At 34.5% G+C, this 26337-nt stretch overlaps 1 long non-coding RNA gene across 8 annotated transcripts; it reads right to left on the minus strand.

Moving 5' to 3' along the window:
* Positions 1-11124: 11124 nt before the first annotated feature.
* LOC104244042 (uncharacterized) lies at positions 11125-24389 on the minus strand. 8 transcript variants are annotated; one of them, XR_011406934.1, is made up of 8 exons: positions 23646-24389; positions 22508-22547; positions 21444-22426; positions 20076-20140; positions 19839-19929; positions 16899-19709; positions 16409-16458; positions 11125-11432 (listed from the first exon to the last, which is right to left on the minus strand). It is a non-coding gene; the product is annotated as an uncharacterized lncRNA (long non-coding RNA). The 8 variants fall into 8 exon arrangements; XR_011406931.1 differs by having other exon boundaries at positions 16409-19709; XR_011406930.1 differs by lacking the exon at positions 11125-11432 and having other exon boundaries at positions 15601-16458.
* Between the last annotated feature and the right edge of the window lie 1948 nt (positions 24390-26337).

The following is a 26337-nucleotide window of genomic DNA, read 5'->3' on the forward strand; positions in this document are numbered from 1 at the left end:
AAATGATAAAGTGTCGCCAATTAATCAGTGCTTTATATACTTATATGGATATTGGACCAACTGAAACTCCTGATACTGAGACTTGTATTTCTGATCTGCACAAACATTTACAAATTTTGTATAATTATTATGCTAACATTGTTGATGCTTCTTCGGTTGTAGATGCAAATATTCCTTCAAGTAATACTTCAACATCTGGAACAAATTTGGAAGATGATGATAATGTTCAAGATTATTTGATTTGGTCTACACTAGGAGAGCATCAACAAACCAGTAGCCGGAATATTGATGAACTTCAATTCTACTTGCAAAAGTCACCGGAGCCCCTCACAAAGAATTTTTTACCTCTGAGTTGGTGAAGGAGCAACACCAATCAGTTTCCTGTTCTTTCGGCCATGGCTCGAGACGTTCTAAATGTGCCTATTTCAATAGTCACATCAGAGAGCGCATTTAGCCAAGCAAGACAGCAGCTAGGAGATACCCGTCATTCATTGGGCAGCAACGCTTTGGAAGTTCTAGTGTGCTTCAGAGATTGGATTAGATCAGAACGACGAAATCAAGGGCGCGACGAGGTAGATGAAGAGGAAGACCAAGAAATTGGAGATATAATGGTTTATGATACCGATTATAATACCGGAAACCAAGCACCTCACATTGACATGGAAGAGCTTACAAAGATAATGCAAAACATTTGATTTACTATTACTTCTTTTTTTTAACAATTGTTGTAAACTTTTAATTTGCAAGTTCAAATATTTAAAAAATAAAAAAAGAACTTACAAATTCATTAGAAGTACTATATATTATTCAATAAAAATATCAAAGTTACTTAAATATTGTGAATTTTTTATATTGCATAATGTCTTATACTCTTATTCAATATTTTTTTTATAGACTTATGCATTTATGTTAATATGTTTTATGTTTTAGACTTTTAGTTTGTTCTTTTAATTCTAACCCTTAAAAGTTCAATCTAATCTTTAATTTTAACCCTTAAAAGTTTGAAAACACTTAAGTACTTAACTATCAATAACATTGAAAAAGAAAAATATAAGATAGTTAAAAAAAAAAGGAAATCCCGACCCGCCCGAACCCGCTAGGCCCGAACCCGTACGGGCCTATAGGACCCGAAAAATCCCAGCCCGCCACCAGCCAGTTAACTCCAGCCCGCTAACAACCCACCCGTAACCCTAACGGGCTGACCATTTTTGTGTCCAACCCGTCCCAGCCCGCCCGATAAACACCTTTAGTATAGACTCATGAGAGTACGAGGTTTCTGAAAATGTAAATTTCACCCGATTCCGAGATGTAGGCCCGAGGGGCATTTTGGTCATTTTACATAATTTTGCGTATTCGCTTAGACTTTAATTGTAGAATCAAGTTTACTTGAAGTATTATTTACATTATGCAATTGAATCGAATAGATCTGAGCCATTTGGAGTCGAGTACTCGTGGCAAAGACATGGTGTCGGGTTGATTTTGAGCTAGTTCGAGGTAAGTGGCTTGTCTAACATTGTGTGGGGGACCTTCCCCTTAGGATATGATATTTTTGATAATTGAAATGTCTTGTATGTGAGGTGACGAGCGCGTACTTGAGCTAATTGTTGAAAATCTGGTTTTTCCTTAAGTGTTTCAATTGAGTTCTTTTTCCTGTTTTATTCTACTTGTGAATTTAGCCTGTTGCTAGTTTAGAAAAGCATGTTTAGTTGACTTAATTGCCTATTTTCTTAAACTGCCTTAATTGCATCACGTGAAGCATGTTAGGCTAGAATTAACTGTTTACTTGGTACAAAATTTAGCTTGATTGGGTATTCTTGTGTTGCTGCTGTGTGTTTTTACTTTGGGACTACGGAACGACATCCTGCGAGATCCCCTGTACGTATTTATGATATGAAATGAGGTGCGGGATACCAAGAGATCCCTGGCACATATATTGAGGATACCGAGAGATCCCTAGCATATATTGAGGATGCCAAGAGATCCTCGGGATACTAAGAGATCCTCGGGATACCAAGAGATCCCCGATTATCATCCTTGTTATGAGTGGTACTTCCTTGTGGTTTGCCTTCATCTCTATTTCCGTTATTGTACTCTTATTATCATGTATAGATTCTTACTGTAGATTTTCAATTGCACTGCTTATCTTATCCTGTCATTTTTATATTTTATTTAACCTCAGTAAGGCCCTAACTTTCCTCGTCGCTACCCAACCGAGGTTAGGCTTGACACTTACTGAGTACCGCGGTGGTGTAGTTCTACCCCTTCTGCGCATGTTTTTCATGTGCAGATCCAGGTACCGCTACACAGGCCTATCATCCTTGAGGAGGCGACTGCTCTAGAGACTTCGAGGTACATCTGCCGCGTCCGCCGACCGAGAAGTCCCTTTCTATTCTTGCTTTTAGTATTTAGCCTTTCTGTACTTTCCTGTTCTTATGAGACATTCCAGAGTTAGAGCTATGTAGTATTGATCTTAGCTTGGGATTCATGGATTTTCGGGTCTTGGATCTATGTATTGGATAGTGAGAGTTAAACATGGTGTATGCCGAGCGGCACATTTAAACATTGTTATTACTTTATTACTGTTTTAAATTATTTTACTTCCGTAAATTTTGGTTTTCTTCCACAATTTAGGCTTACCTAGTCGTAGAGACTAGGTGTCATCACGATGGTTCACAGAGGGCAAACCGGGGTCATGACAGAACCGTGAGGCTGCCTATGTATCCTTAAAAAGAATCAGGTTGAACGTAGTTCATGTCATAAGAATTGCTTTGTTTTTGTACTTTTCTCTTTTTTTTTTCTTTTCTCTCCTTTTTTTTGGTATCATATTTCTAAACTCTGCTTCTGATTCCAAAAGAGGGATATGAAAGAAAATAAATAAGGCTCAAAGGGGTAACAAAGGATAAAGTATTTAGATAGCAGAATAAAATGCCTTCGTCATTCCAATCTTCAAAGCATGCCAAATACAAACAACACAATTAAACAAACCAAAGAAATCATACATAATATCTTTGACTGCATCAGAATTGATAACCATATCCACACATTTGCCTTCTACATCTATTAAATACAAAGCACCATTGGACAACACTCTCGTTACCACGAATGGCCCCTGCCAATTTGGGGAAAACTTGCCTTTAGATTCAACCTGATGTGGCAGGATGCATTTCAATAGTGTTTCTTTATGTTCTATCTGCCCCAATTTCACACAATTTGGGTCTGAAGTGATCTCAAAATGCCTTTACTTGTTTCCCTCAAATGTCCCGATCATCTTCAAAATTGTTTCATTGCTTCATGACTAAACTAACTTTTAAGACTAGGCTGAGAATTACGCGTGCATGTCATGTCACCAGAGTCAGTAGGAAAAGAACTATAAAAGGGAAAGAGAATTAAACAAACACTGACTAGAAATAACAGAAAATAGGAAATTGCATTAGACAGATAATGAAAGGGTTTGAACAACAAAACAAGTAAAATAAGCTAGGGTTACAACCCTGGAACAAAACCAGACAACAATAAACGAGCTACTACGACTAAACAAACTAGGCAAAATAAAAGGATAGAAGGGTTTGAGTCACAAGACAATATCTGGATTACAACCCTGAAAATAACCCGGACAACAGAAATGACAACAAAATAAACCACCAAGACTCCTCCCTGACTTCCCTAGAGATGGAGCGTCTTTCCAATTACCAAGCACGACATCTTAGCTATTGGATTCCACATCAATATTGCCAAGACCATTAACAACTTCAATATCATTAACTTCAGTCAGCAAGATCTCAAGAGGATTCGCATGCTCCCTGCCACTGTCATTGATCACAATTACCCCTTCTTGAATCATTCTTTCTATTTCCCTTTTCAAAGAACGACAATCTTCAATGCTATGCCCTTTGACGTTATGGTGGTACATGCATCGTACAGTAGGATCAAAACCTTTTGCATATGGATCTGGAGTACAACCGAGGAGCGGCTCAATCAGGCCAGAATGCCTTAACCTTTCAAACAAGCTTGTGTAGGACTCCCTGATTGGTGTGAAACTATTTCTTTGCCTTTGTTCCCCTCCCTGCCCCTATTTCCTAGGGTTGTTGGGTGCTCAAAAATGTTGTGAAGGAAAGAATGCATTATGCGGTGCTGGTGCTCGCCATAGGGAGCGACCTGGTGGTTGGACAGATGACTGGACATTGTTCGGAGGATAATACTGATGTGGATTATGTGGAGCTCGGGGATAGGTTTGGGGTTGGAGTTGAGGCTGGGTATATTGGTGAGGCGGACCCTTTGGACCATGTCATGACTCTAAAACAACCATGGTAACATCATCGTGTTCCTTCTAACCTAGCAAGCTTCCTGTGTTGTTCTGAATTGCTTGTGTTGTTTCTTTTAAAGTAGAATAGCTCATGATCTTGCTCGACTTCAACCCATCTTCTACCATTTCTCCCATTTTTACCACATCATTAAAAGGCCTACCCACAAGCGTGATCAAATGCCCAAAGTAAGTTGGCTCTTGAGCTTGAAGAAAGTACTCGACCATCTCTTTTTCTTCCATCAGGGGATTGATTCTGGTAGCTTGCTCTATCCATCTGAGTCTGTATTCTCTAAAGCTTTCATTAGGCTTCTTTTCCATCTTGGTGAGGGACATGCGATTAGGGACGATCTCTATATTGTACTGAAAGTGCCAGGCAAAGGCCTAAGCCATATCGTCCCATGTGTATAACTTGCTAACGTCTTGGCGGGTGAACCACTCCAGAGCTACCCCACCCAGACTCTGGCTAAAATATATAATCAATAATTTGTCTTTCCCACCGACGCCTCTCATCTTACTGCAGTAACCTCTCAAATGGGCCACAGGATCTTTATGCCCGTCATATAAATCAAACTTTGGCATCTTAAACCCAGCAGGAAGTTGGACGTCAGGAAACAAACACAAGTCTTTGTACGACACGTTCATCTGGCTCCCTATCCCTTGCATGTTTCTTAAAGACTGCTCAAAGATTTTCACCTTCCTAGATATCTCATCTTGCCCTACTATCTTAGTAGGCTTTTTAGTTTCACCAGGAGGCTCAAAATGAGGAGCGTGAGAGTATGGATCCGAGACTTTGAAAGTTGGTTCTGGAGCATAGTGTTGGACATCGGGGACTTTGAACACAGTCTCGTTAGAGGATCGAGGAAAAGTAGCTGGAGGAGGAGCTACAAGAGCATGAGTGGCCAAAGGAGGAGGATATGAGGTGGTTTTGGCGGGTAGAGTGTGAAAAGGTTGTGGGGTGATATCAGCAGCAGTGGGAATCTGGATTTGTGATAGTGGTGAGATAATTGCAGGGTTATCAATGTAGTTAGCAGGGAATGAAGGTGGAGGATGCCCCTTGATCCAAGACTGATACATTTCTGCCATTTGCTGTTTCAACATTTGGACCTCCCCTTTCAATTCAGACTCCGACTCCACAAACTCCCTCGACGGGTTAACAACTATTGTGCCCAAGTCTTTGCTAGCCATGGCTACCTTACTCTTTGACCTTGCGTTGTATGGAAGAGTTACCCGTTTAAGAAGCACAAACCAACCACCCTTCTGCTCAATGAAGATAACAAAAGGAACAAAATGGGACATCCTGTTAGCATTAGGGCATTTAACAGCTGCAAATATCACATTGTGTGAAATGCACCCAGCAACAATTAACGGTTCAAAATGATTTCGAGGGTCACAAGGTCACTTGGCATCATCCCAATTTGTTCATTTCAATCGTTTCTTTTCTTTTCTTTTCTTTTCTGGCACTTCTTGGCTTGCTCATTTTCCTTCCACTTTTTTTCTTCTAATTATCACTCTTTTCTTTACTCTCATTTCTCACATCCCATAATTTCACCTCTTTTTTTCTTTTTCTTTTTCCTTCTTTTTCCTCTTCTTTTTTTCCTTTTAATAATAAAAAAAATGATTCGATCGAACCCTATGTAGGTTGCAGAGTGTATCATGACACCGCATGAATCAGATCTTTGCGTAGTTCGGGAATAAAGGAAACAAACTAACGTTCTCTTCTTTTTTTAACCTTAGTAACTACTCTGACGAGAAAAAGGAAATAAAAGAAACAAATCTCTTTTTTTTTTCTAGACTTAAAGTTCTATAACCTGTTCTAAACTCAAACTTAACAATTTTTTTTTCTTTTTTTTTCTTTTTGAAACAAATACTCTATTAAGGAAAAATCGCAGAAGAGAAAAATATTTTTTGACTTTTTTTAGAAAGGAAATCGAAAAAAATAAACCAAAGAAATATATTTTGATTTTCGTTTGATATCCTAAAAGAAAGATTTCGACCAAAGAAATAATAAAGATAAAAATGCTTTTGGATTTCAGTTTTGATTACCTAACGGAGAAACTCTGAAGATAAACCAAAGATAAAGTATGTTTTTTTTCTTCTATATACAATATCCTAAAGTTCTAATGAAAATAAAAAGATTTTTTTTCATTTTTCATTAATTTTCCAAAGAAGAACCTCAAAAGAAAATCTTTTTGGATTTTTGGAATTAATACCTTAAAGAAAATTTGTAAAGAGATATCAAAAGAGAAAAATCCCATTTTTTGAGTTTTTAGTCTTAGTATCCTAAAGGAAATATAAAAGCAATTTTTTTTTGAGTTTTAGGCATTAATTGTCTAAAGGAAAAATCACCTCAATTTTTTTTTTAGTTTCCAGGAGTATTATTTATAAAGAAAATTCTAACGGAAATATAAAAATGCAAAATACCTCTCTTTTTTTGGATTTTTTGATTTATAACACACTTTTTCAAATGCAAAACAGAAAGTACAATAATAATAAAAAAATTCGACATTACTATACAAAACTAGAAGGTAAAAGACAACATAAAAAGAAAAACTCAAAACATAAAAAAAAGAAAAAAGAAAATCTCATTTTAATCCACTCCTGAATGAGCGATCCTGACTAAATGGTCTTGGAGCGTCTGTCATGCTCAAACCCTAGTAAGTAAATCCACACCTGTATGAGAAAAATTAAAACCAAATAAGTTAAAGACTTAAAATGCTTTGTGAGACAATAATCCTTCCTGTTGAACACATGCAAGACATGATTGAGGCTATTTTTGTAAAATATTTTATTTGGCCAAAAGGTGGCTAGAAGTGCAAAATTTAGCTAAGACCCCGCAAAGCCAAGAACCTAAGATTCACTAGGAAGACCGGACCCTATGTGTGTTGCCTACGTATCTCGCCCTGAGAGACAAGAATCAGGTTCGCGTAGTTCAAGAAGATTGGATAAGGACAAGAACTAAAAAAAAACTGATTTAGAGAAAATATATTTTTTGTCTTTTTTGAAAAAAGATGAAACATGTAAACTCTTTTTGGATTTTCCTTTCCTTTTTTTTTGATTTTTTGATTTTTCGATTTTCGAAAAATGATGAAAAAGTGCAAAATCTTTTTTTTTGAATTTTTAATGTTTTATTTTCTTAACAAAAATGTGAAAGAAAACATAACTGGGCTCTACTTGCTTTATTTTCACACTTCACCCTCTTTTTTTCTTTGTTTCCTTTTTTTTCATTTGCCCTCAACTATTATTGGTCCGCCAAATGACCCTTTTCCCCTTGAAGATTGCAACATGTAGCACATTAGGATGCATCAGGATGATCTTTTATTTTTTGGGATACACATGTCCTAAACGGACCCAACCCCTATGTTGAGTCCCCAAAGTCAGATGCACGTGATGCAAACAAGCGTTCTTACTAGGGATCTGACATGATGCTATGTTATTCTAGGTTTAAAAACCTAGGTTATTTGTTCTAGACCTGACCGGCTTACCCGAGCGAACAACTCGAGCCGAGGAGGGGCAGCGTACTGGGAATACAGAAGCTTCACCGGCTTTGCAACTTGTCCGAACCTCATTCTAAAATTGGGATATGACTCTAACAGAAGAGAAGTCACACGAAGTGCACACTTCCCAGATGATTTAGAAGACTTAGAGAGATGAGGGTTTCGCAACAATTTATATACAGTTCAACAATATTAAAGCGGTAAAAAGTAGCATTTAGCACATTAGGCCCAAACATGTAAATAAAACCAGATAATAAATAAAGTCAAATATAAAAATTATTCTAAGCTCGAATTCTTGAACCCTGAACCAAAGATTTTGGGTTCTTGTCCCCAGAAGAGTCGCCAGAGCTGTCACACATCCTTTTTCCTACCCCCCGAAAGGGTATAAGAGAGTTTTTCCAATTTAAGTAACAATCGAAACGAGATTATTTTTATTTAAAATTCAGAGTCGCCACTTGGGATAATTTATGGTGTCCCAAGTCACCGGTTTAAAATCCCGAATCGAGGAAGTTTGACTCTGTTTTACAGTCCGTGAACACAGAAATCCAGGCAAGAAATTCTGTTAACTCGGGAGAAGGTGTTAGGCATTTTCGGGTTCCGTGGTTCTAGCACGGTCGCTCAACTATTATCATTGGCCTAATTATCTGATTTTAAAACTATGTGCCTCTTTAACTTTAAAATCGCTTTTATTTATTTAAGGAATTATTTCAAGATTATTTAAAATACATTGTAAACCACGCTACATGAAATGCACCCATGATTCACGACACATTCTATTTAACCGTGTTGGAATTAGAACCGTGTCACATAAAATGTACTCCCGAATTTTAGAAATTAAGTGTCACAACCACGTCACGGAAGCCGTACCCGTAGCTATGATAATTTTATTAATTAGCACGCCTAAAGCAAACTACAAACATTCGAGGCATTTTTCTACATTAGTTAAGATATCAATGTGAGGGCCATAGACTAGGTGATTGTATGGCACACCTCAATTTTATAAAAGGAAATGCATTAAACTACGGATATTCATATTTAAAGCTAATTTGAAATTAAGTATCACAACTTCGTCACGGGAACCATACTCCTGGTTATGATAAATTTTTAATAGCGCCTAAAGCAAGCTACGATGTTTATGAATATTAACGGCCTAAGTATGCTACTATCGATCCAAACAAATAAAGTAGAATAATTTACATGATAAATTCAATGTTTATTCTTGTTTTTAGTTTTACCAGAAAAATACCATAACATATTCAAAATATGATAATGACACTTTAATTCAATTCTATGTGTAAATACCCCACAAGTTCACACAAATTAATAACAAACAGCCATTCACACTTTAAGAGATAAGACAAAATCAACCTTTAAACCAAAGTTTGCAGCTCTAATGAACATGATTACAGAAATTTTAAACAGAACTCAAATAAGCCAATATCATGCTTGATGTTATCACACAATCAGAAACCAAAATCAAAGAAAAACTTGAATAATAGACCAATGCTATATTTCAATCAATTTCAACTAACAAGATTCCTTTTCCCTAATAATGACCTCAAACCTACTCAAGTGAAACAAACAAATATAGGTTGATAAGATATTCTGACTAAACTCATTACCACGTTAAGTAATTTTGTTCTCCGACATATTTATAACATTTTTCTTATAACTGAAAATTAACAATTAAAATAATGACTACCCAAACACACATGGAACAGTTTGAATAAATGGTCAAGAGGCTGGTAAACCTGATAACCATGTTGAGACCATTCAAAGAAAAGCAAATGGAGGCAGAATCTAACCCAGAATCACGAAGTTGTTGAAGTATTTGTCACAACACCAAATTAACAACGCAAACAATAGAAGAGAGGAGAAGAATGAATCTCAGCAATTACAACAACTATATCGAAAAAAAAATCAAACAGTGAATAAGTTTCAAACAAAATATTCGACGAACCTCCGAACAAGAGCAGCAGGACCTCGACCGGAAAACTCGAAAAATGAGCATCAACCACGACGAACTCGACTCAAACAAACCCCATTTGGTAGCAGACGTCTGAGATTAGAAACGAAGAAATCAACACTATTTTTGTTGTGCTCGTCACCTTCGTCCGCCCCTCTTAGTTTTGATTTTTTAAAATTTTCTGATTGTGTATTTGTGTGTAGTGAGTCTGGGAGGCTGGAATTTGCGTTCTCTTGGGGTGGTGGATAGCGACGGCCAGGTGTGGAGGAGATAGAGTGGTCTGCGACTGAGATTTTTAGGGGGTTCAGAAGCAGTGGCGGCTATAGAGGGATTCTTCAGTTTTGGGTGTTCTTGTCGCTGATGGAGAGGGGAGAACGACTCAGATTTTTTAGCTGTCTCTAGGGTCTTCAACGTGTTTGTCGTTCCATTTTTTAGCTGAGGTCTTTAGGTCTGCGGCTGATTGTAGAGATTGTCGGGATCTAGGTCTTTTAGGTTATAATTTGGTTTATATTTGATAGGTGAAAAGATTGTGACCATTGGATTAAAATAGATCGATGGTTGAGATTAAAATGGTGTATATGGGTAGGTCAGCTGGGTTGATGGGTTATTTGGGCTAAGGAGAATTGGGTTGGTCCAAATTGAGTCCTAAAATTGGGCTCCAAGACTCTTAATATTGTGGTCTAATACCTTAGTTAACTCCATTTAATAAAAGATAAAAATACTACACAATGCAAAAAATAATTTTAATTAATTAAACTAAACTATATTAAAACATGAAGTTATTATATATTTTCTTTTATTTTTCAAGATTATATAAAGATAGAAATAAGGTACTATTTTTGTATTTATTTATTTAAATTTATGAAAGATACGTAAACTAAAATATTTTTGTAATTTTCATTTTTTGTGACGAAATAAAGTAAAAGAGTCAAAATTAGTTAAAATAAAGATATTATGACTAAACTAAATATTTTACACTAAAATGGGTGAAATTTTGGGGAGGGTCAAAAATCACATATCTACAGCTATGATGAGTAAATTAAAAATTCATAGTAACTATGAAAAATTTTAAATTAAAAGATAGCTATGATCCATTAATAGCTCTTAGATTTATGTATGATAGGTAAATTTTACTAAAAAATCAATAAAATGTTTATTCTTTTTCTGAAGTTCATAAAACTAAATATATAAGAGCTTTCTATTTGTACTTCTAAATTTCTCTGTCTTTTAGTATTGATACTTCAATACTTAGTATCAGATATACTTCATAATTTTTAAAACTGTCACGACCCGGAATTTCTACCTTGGGGACCATGATGACACCTAACATTTCACTTGCTAAGTAAGCCAACGTTAGATAACCGCTAAGTCAAGTTTTATTCAATTTCAATAAATAAAGTCGATAAGCCAAAATGAATTAAAGGTGAGTGCGGAATAACATAAATGCCCAATATCTACTACAATACATATATGTGTCACAATTTACGAGCTTCTAGAATTTACTACAAATAGAGTATAAAAGAAATACAACTATTCTGAATATAAAGAAACAATAAAACAGGAAAATAGAAGGGGACTCCAAGGTCTGCGGATGCCAGCAGATCTACCTCGAGTCTCCAACAAGCAAGTCCAAGCTGCTACGCCGAACAGCTAGGGCCGATACTAAAATCTGCACAAGAAATGTAGAGTGTAGTATAAGTACAACCTATGCCATGTACTCGTAAGTGTCGAGTCTAACCTCGACGAAGTAGTAACGAGGCTATGACAAAACACCTACATGATAAACCTGTGCAGATAATAGTATATGTACAAGATAACGATAAATAAAAGCTAAACATGGACTATTGGGAGGGGACATGCTAAAGGGGATACATGATACGAGAGATGCAACGAAAATGATAACCAGAATAGTCAATATGCCTTTAACCAGTAAAAACAATTAAACACAATGAAGAAAGTTGCACGGCATCAACCTTCGTGCTTTTTCTCTCAACACAATAAAACAATGAAAATGCACGGATCACCCTTCGTTCATTTACTCTCACTCACAGTATAGACCAATAGATACGACACGACATCACCCTTTGTGCATTAACTCTCATAACATGGCACGACATCACCCTTCGTGCATTAACAATCACAATATGGTACGGCATCACCCTTCGTGCATTAACACTCACAATATGGCACGACATCACCCTTCGTACTTTAACACTCACAATATGGCACGGGCATCACCCTTTGTTCTTTAACACTCACAATATGGTGCGGTATCACCCTTCGTGCTTTAACACTCATAATATGGTACGGCATCACCCTTCGTGCTTTAACACTCATAATATGGCACGACAACACCCTTCTTTCTTTAACACTCACAATATGGCACGCCATTATCCTTCGTGCTTTAACACTCTCCCTTACCACATAACAATGAACAAGTAATAACAGGGAGATAGGATCAACAAGAACAAGTCTTACTTCAACAATGGGTCCACAATACCAATCTCAACTTTGGAATCAATACTCAATTATCACAAAAGCCCATAAACACGGTAGAACCGATCAATTTAGCAAATAACTAGTCTAAGCATGAATAACATGATCTAAAAAAGCAATAATTGTAAAGAACAAGTCCCACCCGCATGCTATAACCCGACAACAAGTATAAGTACTCGTCACCTCATATATACGTTGTACCCAACATCTAAACATGCATCAAATAGATAAACAAGTCCTAATCCCTCAAGTCAAAGTTAACCACGACACTTACCTCTCTCCAAAGGATCAATTCAAAGCTCAACCACGGCTTTGACTTTGAAACAAGCTTCCGAACCAATAGAATCTAACAAATTACCAACCAAACGATTCAAACTAAGCCTTAGGAACTGCCCACGATTGCAAAGAATTCAATTTAGGTCATTATTGAAAGAGACAACAATAGTCAACTTCCAGACGCGCTTGGTCCAAACCCGAAATTTGGACCAAAATCCGATTACCCATTCACCCCCGAGCCCGGTAATATAATTTATTTTGGAATTCGGCCTTAATTTGAGGTTTTAATCTCCATTTTACAAAAATTTCTAGTTCTACCCAAACCCCCAATTTCCATCATGAAAATACAAGAATTTTGGTTGAAATCTTAGGAAATGCAGTGAAAGATTGGAAGAAATTAGTTTAGAATCACTTACCAATGATTTGGGGAAGAAGAGTACTTAGAAAAATCGCCTCTAGGGTTCCTAAGTTTGAAAATTTGAGAAAATGAACAAAAATCCCGCCTAACTCCTATTTTGATCAGCTGCAAATGTCGCATTTGCGACTTTACGAACCCCGCAAATGCAAAGAAGCCATCGCAAATACAAAGTCCTTCCCATCTTTGCTTCCACCGCAAATGTGATGAAATGTTCGCAAATGCGAACTGGGCCTGATCCCAAATGCGAACCATTGATCGCAAATGCGAAGCAATTCTCCCCCTCCCCCCAGTCCCCATTGCAAAAGCGAAGACTTGGTCGCAATTGCGCAACCGGGTTTCTTCGCAAATGCGAAGATTATGATTGCAAGTGCGAACCTGACATGTATGCTGCCATATCGCAAATGCGAGGTCAGACCTCGCAATTGCGAGGTTTGAGACCTGCATCATAAACTGAAGAACACCACTAATGTTTCTAAGTCTAAATTCACTTCGTAGCCTATCCGGAACTCACTAGAGCCCTGAGGGTCTAAATCAACTATGCACACAAGTCTAAGAACATCATACTAACTTGCTCGCGGGATCAAATCGCCAAAATAACACTTAGAACTACGAATCTAGCATCAAATCAAAGGAAATTTTCAAGAAAACTCATCAACTTCTAATTTCACAACCGGACGTCCGAATCACGTCAAACCAACTCCGATACTCACCAAATTTGACAGACAAGTCATAAATATAGTATTGGACCTATACCGGATTTCACAACCAAAATACGGATCCGATATTCAAAAAGTCAAACATTGGTCAAATATTTCAAAGTCATTAAGTTTTTAACTTTCAAATTTCAACAAATGTTCGATAACTCAGGCTAGGGACTTTCGAATTCCATCCAGGGCATACGCCCAAGTCCCAAATCAAGATACGGACCCATCAGGACCGTCAAAATACGAATCCGGGTCCGTTACATTGACCGAAGTCAACTTAAATGATTTTAAGACAATTTTTTTTATATTTTCTCAGTTTTTAACATAAAAGCTTTCTAGAAACACGCCCGGACTGTGCACGCAAATCGAAGAGGGCTAAAATAAGGTATTTAAGGCTTCAAAGTGCAGGATTAGATTCTAAAACATAAGATGACCTATCGGGTCATCACAAAAACAAAACAGTAACACCTTAGTACAATGAAAATATTATTAAAACTAATACTTGTGTTGTATTTACATAGCGTAAAGGGGTTACGTGATTGATTTTATAATATAAGGGTGTATTTGCAACTGAGTTATATTATATGGGTCTTTGGTGTAATTTACTCAAGATTTTCTGTCCTCAAATCAATTCAATTCAACCGGCAATATATATTAGGCATTCTATAAAAACTTACATGTTATTTTAGGTCAATCTAAAAGTTTAAAAAATTTATGCATTATTTGAGAACTTATTACTACTGCATATGTTTTCTTGGATAAGCTGTCTTTGCTTCTTTTTTTTCTTTTTCCCTTTTTCTTTTGATAGGATATCACTGAATTAGCAGAAACTAACGAGCTCAATTTGATAAAACTGATATTTTTTTACTTCTAATGATTTTTTCTCCGTACCCAGTGTAAATCTTTAGATATTTAGTAAAACAAACATAATTCTGTGACCATACAAATTCATCTCTGGAACAATGAATGCATTAATATTTTCAAATTCACCTCTCTATTCCAAGATAAGCAATGTTTTCAACCAAAAATTAATTTACGCTAGGTTTTGCCTTGTGATGTAGCTATGAAGCAATCAATTTTTGTCACTCTTGAACTTTTACCACTCTATTTAAAAATTAGTATCAAGAATATTGGAATAATTTGCAAAAATAATAAGCATTTCGTCCAAATTATGATTCATTTATGTTTATATGCGGTTACTCTATTTATTTTTTTAATGAAAACCCACATGTAATAAAATCTTGTTAGTACAAACATCAAATTTTCAACTTACCTACACTTTGTAAGACTTCATCTTTTTATTGTCCATCTTTGTACAATTTTGAATTTTTTGTTAGAAAGTAAGAGAAGCTCATAAAATATTTAATAGTATTTAAAATTTATCATTAGCCAATACCATCAAACAAATCATATATTAATCAATGTTTAAATCTTTCTTATTAAGCATATCCAATTCACCGACAAGTTGATTATACTTCATTATTTTACAAATATATTAGGATTAGTGCTGGCAATTTTACTCCAAATTTATGGTATAATGTATTAAATCGGAATAATATGGGTTCAATACGTTTCAAACTGTTATAAAATATGAAATGGTTTTAAATCGAGTTTAACAAAAGGATTTTATACAAGAAATATACAATATACAATACATTAATTTAGAAATTAGGGGAAAATTAATATGTTGAATACTTTTAGATGAGAGCGAATCTTAGCAGAGATATATTAGGATACATTTTAGGTAAGAGAATCTCAGCAGAGATATATTAGGAATATGAAAAGTTGTAAATTTTAAAATAAATTGTATTATATGTAATTTTATCAAAGCAGTTGTAAGAAACTTAAACAAATGTTAGAAAGGTTGTATTCTATATAAATTCCTCGTATAATTAAGCAAGTATATTAGCATTCGAAGCTAGCTGCACCAAAACCGTCAAGCAAAAAATAGTGAATTGTAATTTTATTCCTCATTTTTCAATATCAGCTCAATTGCAAAATGTATTGCAGAAATTAATTTGCGGTGCCTATTCTACAATCAATGAAAAGGTGCATCCATTGGCTGCCCAAAATCTTGACATCTTGATGTTTAATATTAATAAGAAATATTCAATAGAACAGAATACCCTTCACCTGCCAGAACCAAGGGGTCTTTCTGTAGAAACTTTCACGGCAGCTTTTTCCACACCTCCGGATATCTCATGCTAGATTTTCGAAACAGGAACTTAGATTTAGGATTCAGAGTCTATGAGCCCGTTTGGATGGGCTTGTTGTAAGTGACTTTTAAGCCAAAAGCCATAAGTTAGGAATTCTAGCTTTTGGCTTATTTTTATCATTTTAGCTTAAAAACAAGTGCTTAAAAATATTTTTTTACTTTATCCAAACACTACAAAATGACTTAAAAGCCATTTTAACTTAAAAACACTTAAAATAAGTCAATCCAAACGGGGTCTATGTCCCGCTGCCCTCGCCCCTATCGCTAAAGCCGCTAACAGATCATCAATCTCCCTTGACCAAAAGTAATGTGCAAAACATGGACTTTCAACACTGAGAATTTCACAATTTCAATAATATCTATGTCATATCATAAATAAATATTGACAATCAACAAAGATAATCACCATTAAATGGAGTCTTTAGCTCATATATTCAATCTTGTTCCAAAATACGAGTTAAAAAAATTAAGGCTAAAGAATTGTTTTTCTTCTTGAATATTTTTTACGAAGATATTGAAGTAATTAAAGAACTCACCATGAACTAATCACACTCTGCCTCTTTGGGTCTTTGGAAGCATCTCCATGCTATATATTCAGAAGGATAAGGTAGAAATTAAGCAAAGAAAATTATTGTTTCTCATAGTTTGAATATAATTAAATATTTTATTGTTTCATAATTTAGTTAACTGAATTCATAACTTCAACGCCTTCGGCATGATTTGCTGATTTTTTTTTTATCTCCACGGCCTATGGCCCGCAGATAGCCAATGGAAATACCACAAAAATTTGCAAATATATATATATATATATATATATATATATATATATATATATATATATTTGCAATAAAAACTTACCCACACCGGGTGTTTACACCAAACCAACTGATACATGACATGTGTTTTGCATATGAACTTCAATCATTTAACCATGGTAAATTATATGCATTCTCAATTAATTAAATTAATTAACCATAGTGAGTCAATATAGTTTGGTGTAAACACCCGTGTGGGTAAAGTATTTACCTATTCTCCTTCCTGGGGCAGAGTATGTTATGGTATTATTTCCTCGGCTATCTGCCGGCCATAACCGTGGAGATAAAATCCAGTGTGAGAGGCAACTAAACATGACCATGCATCTCTATGATTTTATAGACATAATTAACCGTTGAGATAGCAAACACTATGACTTAACCAGTGGCTCAACCCAAAAAAATCAGAAAGAAGAGAAAGATCTGACAAAGGGAAGGGGAGAAAAATGGAGAGGTCAGATGATGAGAAAATACTGAATGAAGAAGAATGATTGAGAGGGAGATGAGATTTCTGTTGAGACTTCTACACTATTTAACTTCTACACTATTTATGGATGAATACATGCATGAAAGTTAGGTGGCTTGTATATATATAGTACTCTAGTAACTTTTCACATTCATCTACCACTCTCACCTAACTACTTCACTTGTTGTGGTTAGGCAAATCACATGTAGCTAATATTCCCGCTATGAGTCATGATATTATTGTGTTAAATTCTTCGGAAAAGGGGCTAAAATTACCCCTATTATTTGATAATGGTTTATTTTCACTCTCCATCTACTTTTTGGTCTAAAATTGTATACAACGTTATCTTTCGGTCTAAAACTACCCGCGACTAACGGAATATTGTGTGATCCTTTTTTTAATGTACTGGTATTATTTCATTAGGAACGTGGCACCCCAATCTGGATTGATTTCTAACTGCCTCACGTTTAGATCCGCCCCAATTTTTTGGACCAAACATGTTCTTCAACCTTCGAATTCGCTCTGAAATCCACCCAAATCCATCTCAAATCTGTTCCAAACCCTCTCAAATTTTAGATTTAAGCTCCTATTAATATCCCCAACAAAATCTAATAAAACTCATTCAAAATAAGTTACAATTTCAAAAAACACCTATTTTCGAACCAATGTTTCAAAAGAGTGCCCATGGAATTACAACTCCTTCAAGGTTCTCATTCTCAAATCAATTTGCATAGATGTATATAGGCTCAAAGTACATTAACCAGCTAATTCCAACAACATGTGACAAATTTTCATATCAAAATAAAATTTCACTCTAGATGGGTCTTCGAAGAGCTCTTTAGTAGATCCTAATTTAATCTTCACACCCAAGTACCAAAACTATTGTTAAATCATGTTTTTAAGTCTTAGAATCAACACCCAACTGATATCAATAGCCAAAAATCAACACTTTGAATTTTAGTGGAATTTGAGTTTTTGAAGGCACTAGCTTAGTTCTTTGCTTCTAATTAAGCTCAAACAACAAATTTCAACAATGGGTAACAGACATTGCTCCAATTTGCAGCTGTCTCACACCCAAACTCAGATTTTAATGGACGTCCTTTTGATTTCAAATCTAAACCAGTCACAACAGTGAACTCAGGAAAGAGCGTGCGAGAGAGAATATACCCCCAAATTGGATGAACCATTTTGCATAGTTCATAGGTATATTCTAACATAAATTCTTTTTCCTTCACTTTTCTCTTCGACCTTACTCCATTTCACCTTCGTGATAATTATTTTCCATTAATACGTGATATTCTAGCAGTTGCCAGTGCATATGTACTATTTACCTTATCATCATGAAAAGAGTTTTTTTTAAAAGGAAAATAGACAAAAATAAATCACATATTTTAGTATACATGTTTATAATTAGCCAGAACTATTTGAATGAATATAGTACTCAAAAACGACTGATTTTGTATTAGTGTTCTCAACAGGCGACCAGTTCATCACTACAATATGATATTTATGGCGAAATTTTTTAAACTGGATACATATCTTAACAAGGGAAAATCGGAAAGTTAACCCATTGTAGAAAAGCAGGCAAGTAGAATATTTCTTTTTTTATTATTAAAAAAAAACTTGTTAGTATAGTTACAGACTCTATCCACTCTAATCAGGTATAACTAGTTTTCAGACTGATCATTCAAAAATAGCCAGCGTTTACGAAGTCAATAAAAAATAGCCACTATTTTGCTGCAACAAAGACCGGTCCAACATAATATACTGGAATTCGGTGCACCTGTGTATGAACTCCAGCATATTATGCTGGACCGGTATACTTTGCTGACTCCAGTATAATATACTGGAGACTGGAGCACCGGTACTCCAAACTCCAGTATATTATACTGGACAATTATACTTGCTGGAACTCCAGTATATTATGCTAGAGTTCTAGCGTACTTATGCTGGAACTCCAGTATAATATACTGGAGTTCAAGCATACTTATGCTGGAACTCTAGTATAATATACTGGCGTATTTTTCGGGTTTTGAACAGTGTTTTCGCTCAAATTTATCTTTACATGAAAAGTGATTAAATTTCGATTACTTTTGAAACTGGGCTATTTTTGAACGACCAGTTATAAATCTGACTATTTTTGAATTTCTCCCACTAATCTAGCTATACATCCATATTATCCACTAAAAAAATTGATTGAATAATGAATTTTTTTAAAATGGATCAAATTGGGAGTTTCTCAAATTTGGGAGATTATAAATTCTCTCAAAGGTAATCATATTCAAGAAGCCATGGATGATATGAATATCCATATTATCTGCCGGTTAACCCATTTTTTATCCGTATTAAATATCGGTCAAGTTGGATAATTCATCCATTTTTATATTACCCATTTTCGACCCGCCCATATTTGACCCAACCCACTCCAACCCACCAGTTTGCCACCCCCTACTTTGACACCACCAAGGAAGTCATGTAACACTAGCTTATAAAACATCAAGGCTATAGTGTTGAGGTCAAAGTCCTGATATGCAATATGCTTGAAATGCACACCTACAACTTCAACCAGGGAAATATAGATTGTTATTAGTATGAACCACAAAATAATACAAACTATGGAGCAAATTTGAATCAATATTAATTTGACTTCCCTGCGGGTGCAGGGAGGGAGCGGTCTCAAGAACTTACAACATAGGAACCAAGACTTTCTTCCCTACTTTGATAGGCATCAGCAGCCACCTGCATATACAGTTATATACAGCATACAGATTGCTGATTCCTGCATATACAGCATACAGATTTATAAAAGGAAAAAAGCAAGGGAAAAGGAGAAATCAAGTTTCAGTGAAAATAAGAAATTTTCTACAATATACAGTTATATTAACTAAAAAGACTGTAAATAACAAGCTAAATCGAAAACTAAACCTGTAAAGAGCAGAGAAGGCTCCAGTGGGTAAGAAAACATTGCTGATTCCAAGTTGGATACTTCGCTGCATTATATTGATGTTTGAAATAGTAAAGTTATGTAAAATTAAAAGGTAACAAGTAATAACTAGGCAAAACTCATTATAGTTGGTATTTGAAAGTATTAGAGGATCAATGTAGACAACTATTCTATTGAGTATTGTCATTAAAGCTCCATTGAACATACTTTATAATATATTCAAATTTCAAGTGAAAGAACTTTGCCATATTTGTGACTCAAAAACACATTTTAAGGAAAACCCTTCTAAAAAAAGGAATACATTCCAAGGGAAATGACTTTTAATTTGTGAATATCAAAGAAGTTATCACCCAAAAATTTCCGAGTCCAAGAAAATGGCTGAAAATGCTTAATTAGATAGAGTCAATGAATATGAGAAAGCGCCCTTTCAATCTCAAGCAATGGTATCAAGTATCAACCTCTACAATTGAAGCAACCTACAAGAGAAGGTATTGGATTAAAAAGCGAATGCGTTAAAGCACCTATCATCTTTAGTTCTAGTGTTGAGGATGCAGCAGTGAGCGTCACTTTAAACTGAATGATTTGACGCAGGTACGACCAAGAATTTCAGCATGAATTTTGTTTCCATCAGGAAAACAATTCGTTAAAGCTACAATTTGTGCCCATATATTCTGTGGTTTATTTAATATGCCAGATTTAGATACTCTCCAATTCATAGTTGTGACCAAGTTTAACCATGAAAGTACCTTCTCCAATAAGTAAATGAACCATACAGATAACAAAGATGATAAATGATGCGAATTTAAAATGCCGTGATCAAGGTGCATGGATAACAAAAATTGCTCTCCTTTTTATAGAAAAAGCATACATAAAAGACAACTCAGAAGACAATAACAGCATATTTCTAACCACTAACATCCTAAAATCCCTTGGGAGGACAGAAATTTTAAAAAGACAACACTACTATAATTTCAAGCATCTCTAGATTGATTCAAAAGGCTTTTACACCACATTCTACATTGAAACCCCTTTTAAAGGATAATTCACCACAACAATTTCATTCTCAAAAGAATGCATCATCTTGAGACGAGAAAAACATTTAACATGAAAATGTTCGGTTTTAATAAGTAAACACAACATAACTAACATATAGAAAATTTAAACGAACATAATCATCTGACAGGTTTAAAAAAACAATTAAACATGGATTAAGTTAGAAATATAGCTACTTAAAATGAGGACAAACTGCTAGTTTTAATATGAAGGATTAACATCTCACAATGGTTAGTTTGGTTTTATTTTTATTTTGAAAAAATAACCATCGTGAATCCAAAGGGAAAAACATGCACCTGGACACCAAGCACAAGGTTTCCCTGTTTGTTGAGTGCTACCAAAAGATTTCCAGTCAGGTCCTCCAGGGTACCAGATTACATGCAACTTCTAGGTTATTTGGTTGCGTCCTAGTCCCTCTATATCACGTATAACTAGTGCATGTGTAGCCCGTGGCAGGGCTGTGAACCAACTGTTAACGATGGCTGGCCTCAAACACTCTACTAGTTTGAGTCATCTTACCGCCAACTCTATGCATTAGTTTTGCTTTTGAATTAAGCTGTCTATATTATGTCTAACTATTAGCGCTTTAATGATATTAGATTGATGGATATAGTAGACTAAGCAATATTTTGCCAGCGCGCACAACAAATAGGCTAGAGTTAATTGACAAAGCCGTCAAAGCCTTAGAAGTTAAACCTTTCCTTTCCTTATCCTATTCCAAATAACTTACTAAATTTACTTATCCTCTATTATCTCTCTATATTCAATATGCTTTAGTTCAATTTTGACATATTCTAATTTGATTGTAGACCGAGAAGAATTGAATTGCATTTAGAAATAAGTCTTTCAAGACGATTAGGATTCTAAAGATCAATGTGAAAAGGGTGCAATAGAGAGGCAGTTTTCATATTGATCTTCAGAATCTCAATTGTCCATCTTCATTTGAAAAACCTATTTTCAAGTGCAATTTGAATCTTCTCAGCCAATAATCATATTAAGATATGTCAAATATATAGAGGATAGAAAAGGCTAAGGTAAATTAACAAGCTATTGTTCCACTTCATACTATTAAGAATATAATAAAGAAAGAAATGTGTACATCTTCAAGGTTTTGTTAATCAAATCGAGCCTATTAGTTTTTCCCATTAGCAAAATATCATTTAGCCCACTATAACCATCAACCTAATTATTAAACTGACACTAGTTAAACTGGCCTAATCATTGTCAACAATTGGTTCACAACACTGTGAGGCACGTCTAACGGGTTTGCCCCTCTTTCCTGATATCAATAGCACAAAAGTGTAAAGTTAAGAATACAAAAATGAGAAAAACAGAAGCTAACCAACTTAGAAATGCTTACCCTTGAAAGGGAATCCTAGTTCATCAAAGGCTCCCATCACCTAAAGAAAACAATATGTGTCATTTCATCACACACCACATTAAAAGAACCAAAACACACTATATTACATAAACCATGATTTGAGCATCACCACTTCACACCATGACAAACATTATCAAAAGCTAAAAAATAGCAAGATCCACCCTAATGCTAACATGGTCTGAGAGAAAATTCTATTGCCTGGACAAAAAGAAAAGGTTGATACATAGAAAATCTGTTTCTGGGAGCCTAAAAGACCTTAAGGAAAGCCATTATTATGCACTCGAGGGTATTACCTCGTGGTCAATAAAGTGAATTGAGAATCATAAGGTCTCAGGTTAAGTCCTAATGGAGGCAAAAAACACTAGGTGATTTCTTCTCATTTGTTCAAGACTTGGTGGATAGAGTTATCTAGTACTTGTTGCTGGTAGGAGGTAACAATGCACCCAAGTTGGCTAGACGTCATGGTTAGAAAAAAAAAAAGCCACGATTATCATCATCACCCTATCCATGTTGTTAAACCTTGGACGCCATTGGCTCAAACCTTAACATATGCTATGAAAATACCAAATTCTTATAAGAAAATTCATAGTTTGCATATCTTATATTCCATTATTTCCTCTATTTTTTTGACCAGGTACAATTTGCATTTTAGTCTCTAAATTAAACTCATAACACACAACTCAATGTAATCCAACATCACTGCATTTCTTGAGAAGTGGCAATCAAAAGACATAAAAGAGACTGTAGGTACCAAAAAACAGAAAAGAAGAAATAAAAAGTCAAATATGCTTCATATGCTTCTGCCTTTTTAAATGTGTTTTAAACATAAATTCCGTAAATCATGTAGAAACCAATGAAACAAAATGCTACGTTAAAAATGCAGAAGAAAAAAACATCAAAATAAGACATCTTGAGTAACACATAATGCATCCTAACATCGATCGAAGTCATGGATTTTAGCGGCAAAAATGTGAACGAGGAAGTAAAAATTCAGCTACCTGAAAATAATAGAGGAACTAGAAGCACACACTCATAATTTCATTATAAGGAAATTTCAAGGTTTATACTAAACAATGTACACATTTATTTTAAAAGAAAAATAAAGGGGAAACCGGACCTTAAAATTACTGTCAATCTGAACCGAGAGCCTCCCCGCTGATGCTGTACATAGCTGAACTGTGCCTCTAACTCAGAACTCTAGAATTTTATTTTAGGATTTATTTTGAGTTTATCCTCACAATAATACTCACTCTTCTCTCGGATTCCTATTGCTTTTTCTCACAGATTTTCAACTCTTCTGGTAATCGGAACACCATTACACTAGTGAGATTCATCAAATTTATAGAAGGAAATTAATAAGTGAGAAGGAATAGCTGGGACACATTGGAAACCTGTCCCCCTCTCTCTCCTCATTGATAAAGATGGAAAAGGAAGAAATTGCTTGTGAATCTGGTGGAGTGACTGAGAGAGATGAGACAATATGGAAAAGAAAGAAAGGGAGGTCGATTTTTGGTCAAAGAATTGCATAAATTGAGAGATTTTTGCAAGGAAAAGAAAAAGGCAAGATGATTTTTGCAGGAGAAGGGAGGGGTTTGTCTGATTTGAGAGGATTTTTGCAGGGAAGAAAAGGTAACAGAGATCTTTGCAGAAAAGGGGTGGCGTGAAGTAGAGTCCGAAAGCTAAATAATGATTTTTGGAACTCAAAATATCTTTATATAACTTAAAAAAAAGATGCTTTTTTATTTAAAACCTAATACGTACTATTATATTGCGTTTTAATTTAACAGAAATTTAACAGTTAAAATAAGTAAAATGCATTTACTTCTCTTTTGTAGCAGAGAGAGAGCATATGTAGATTTGGTGTAGGAGGTGGCGACTAGAGAGAAATGAATGGGGCTTTTGCCTTTATTTATGCGTTCAGTTTTGTGGATAGAGGGAGAAACGTGGTAGGGAAAGTCAATAAAAAATTTTAGAGAGAGAAAAAGTCTTCGACCCAATTAAAAAGGTTTTGAAATTAGTAAAAGTATGGGATGGATGAGATTTTACATATTTATCATCTCTTACTAAACTAGATATTCATTATTTTCTTTTTATGCAATGCAGCGTTTTATGGAACAAAAAGTTTAAGGAAAATAAATTTTTGGCACATATTACAAATGTTCCCAAAATTTAACCATGGGTATCATAACATTTAGGTACTACTAAGGTTATGCCATTGTAAATAAAATAAAAATAATTAAAAGAATATTTTTTTTTAAAATAGAGTACCAAACATGTGATCTAAAATGGATTACAGAAAAACAATTATATTATTATTTATTTAAATAAGTTCTTGAAATTATAAAATTATGCCTAAATAAATATAGGAAATTTTAGAAATATTTCAACTTTTAAGAATGTGCATTAGTCAAGTTGAATTGGTTATCAATCATTTGTTACAAAATAAAATTTACTGTTAAATTAAAAATATTTATACAAGCACTATATAACTTAATTCACTTTATGCACAAGATTTGATATTGCAAGATAATCTTTTAATTTTATTTGCAAAAATTACTATAATAATCTTTACCATCACAAGAGTGATATCTTCGAGAATAGTTCTTATCATGTAACATAAAAATTTATATTTCTACAATAGAAAAAAAGTGTAGTAAAAGTTACCTTAACATTATCAAATTTCCCGGTTTCAATGCCTTCTATAGTGGGATTTATATTTTCCATGCAAACTGTAAAAAGAAATACTATTAGGCTCTCCATACATTAAATTTGTTTATCAATTTTCTTTGTATCTTTCTAGACCTTGATTTTCTCAAATCTCTCCATAAATAAACAAAAGAATCTCCACACCCATTACCAGTCCCCACAATATTTGGATTTTTCTATAACTTAATAAATGAAAGTCACTCGGGTCAGCTGATTTATAGGCAAAGAATATCGTATTCCTTTTCTTCTTGAAAATAGTGAAAACTGAGGGGATGACTCTAATGGAGAAGTACAAAAGAGAAGTTTTACTACTTTACTTTAGCGGCTAAATTTCTGTTAAAATAAAGCACAGTATAATACTGCGTTTTAGATAAAAAAATAATTTTTTAAAAAAAAATTATATAAACATATTTTGAGTCCCAAAAATCATTGTTTAGGTTTCGGACACTCATGAAGCAACGCGACAGGATGTAAATTTTACTTTACTAACTTACGATTTCATAAGGGCCGTTTGGCCGAAAGTTTTACTTTTTTCCAAAATTTTTTACTTTTTCCGTAATCAATATTTGTTCATGAAAATTTTAAATTTCACTTGAAATTGAATTTCGAAAATTTTAAAAAATCCAAAAAGTTATTTTTCAAAATTTTCACTTCATCACTCAAAAATTCAAAAATAACTCTAAATTATATTCATATCCAAACACAACTCTAATTTTTAAATACTATTTTCACTTAAAATAAATATTATTTTTTTTTAAAGAAATTTACGATTCTTATGTTCAAACGCCCACTAAAAATAGTACAGAAATAATGTAAAACACATAAAAAAAATAAAAAAGTTGAATGAAACGAAGGAAGATTTAAGATAAGTATCTATACATGCTAGTTACTACTACTATGTATAAGAATGTAGTAATTACGAATGAGTAGAGAAAAATATCATGAGATAAAAATTAACTATACAACATCCTGCAAACCACAAACACTAAAATAAAAAATCATAATCCTTAGATGATATAATTAGTATCGATATAGTAAATTAATCGAATTGTATGGATACCGAAGAAAAATCGAGATAACTGGAACAATTCTAAAAATCTAAT

This window comes from Nicotiana sylvestris, chromosome 4 (genome assembly GCF_000393655.2).
Source record: "Nicotiana sylvestris chromosome 4, ASM39365v2, whole genome shotgun sequence".
Lineage (NCBI taxonomy): Eukaryota > Viridiplantae > Streptophyta > Magnoliopsida > Solanales > Solanaceae > Nicotiana > Nicotiana sylvestris.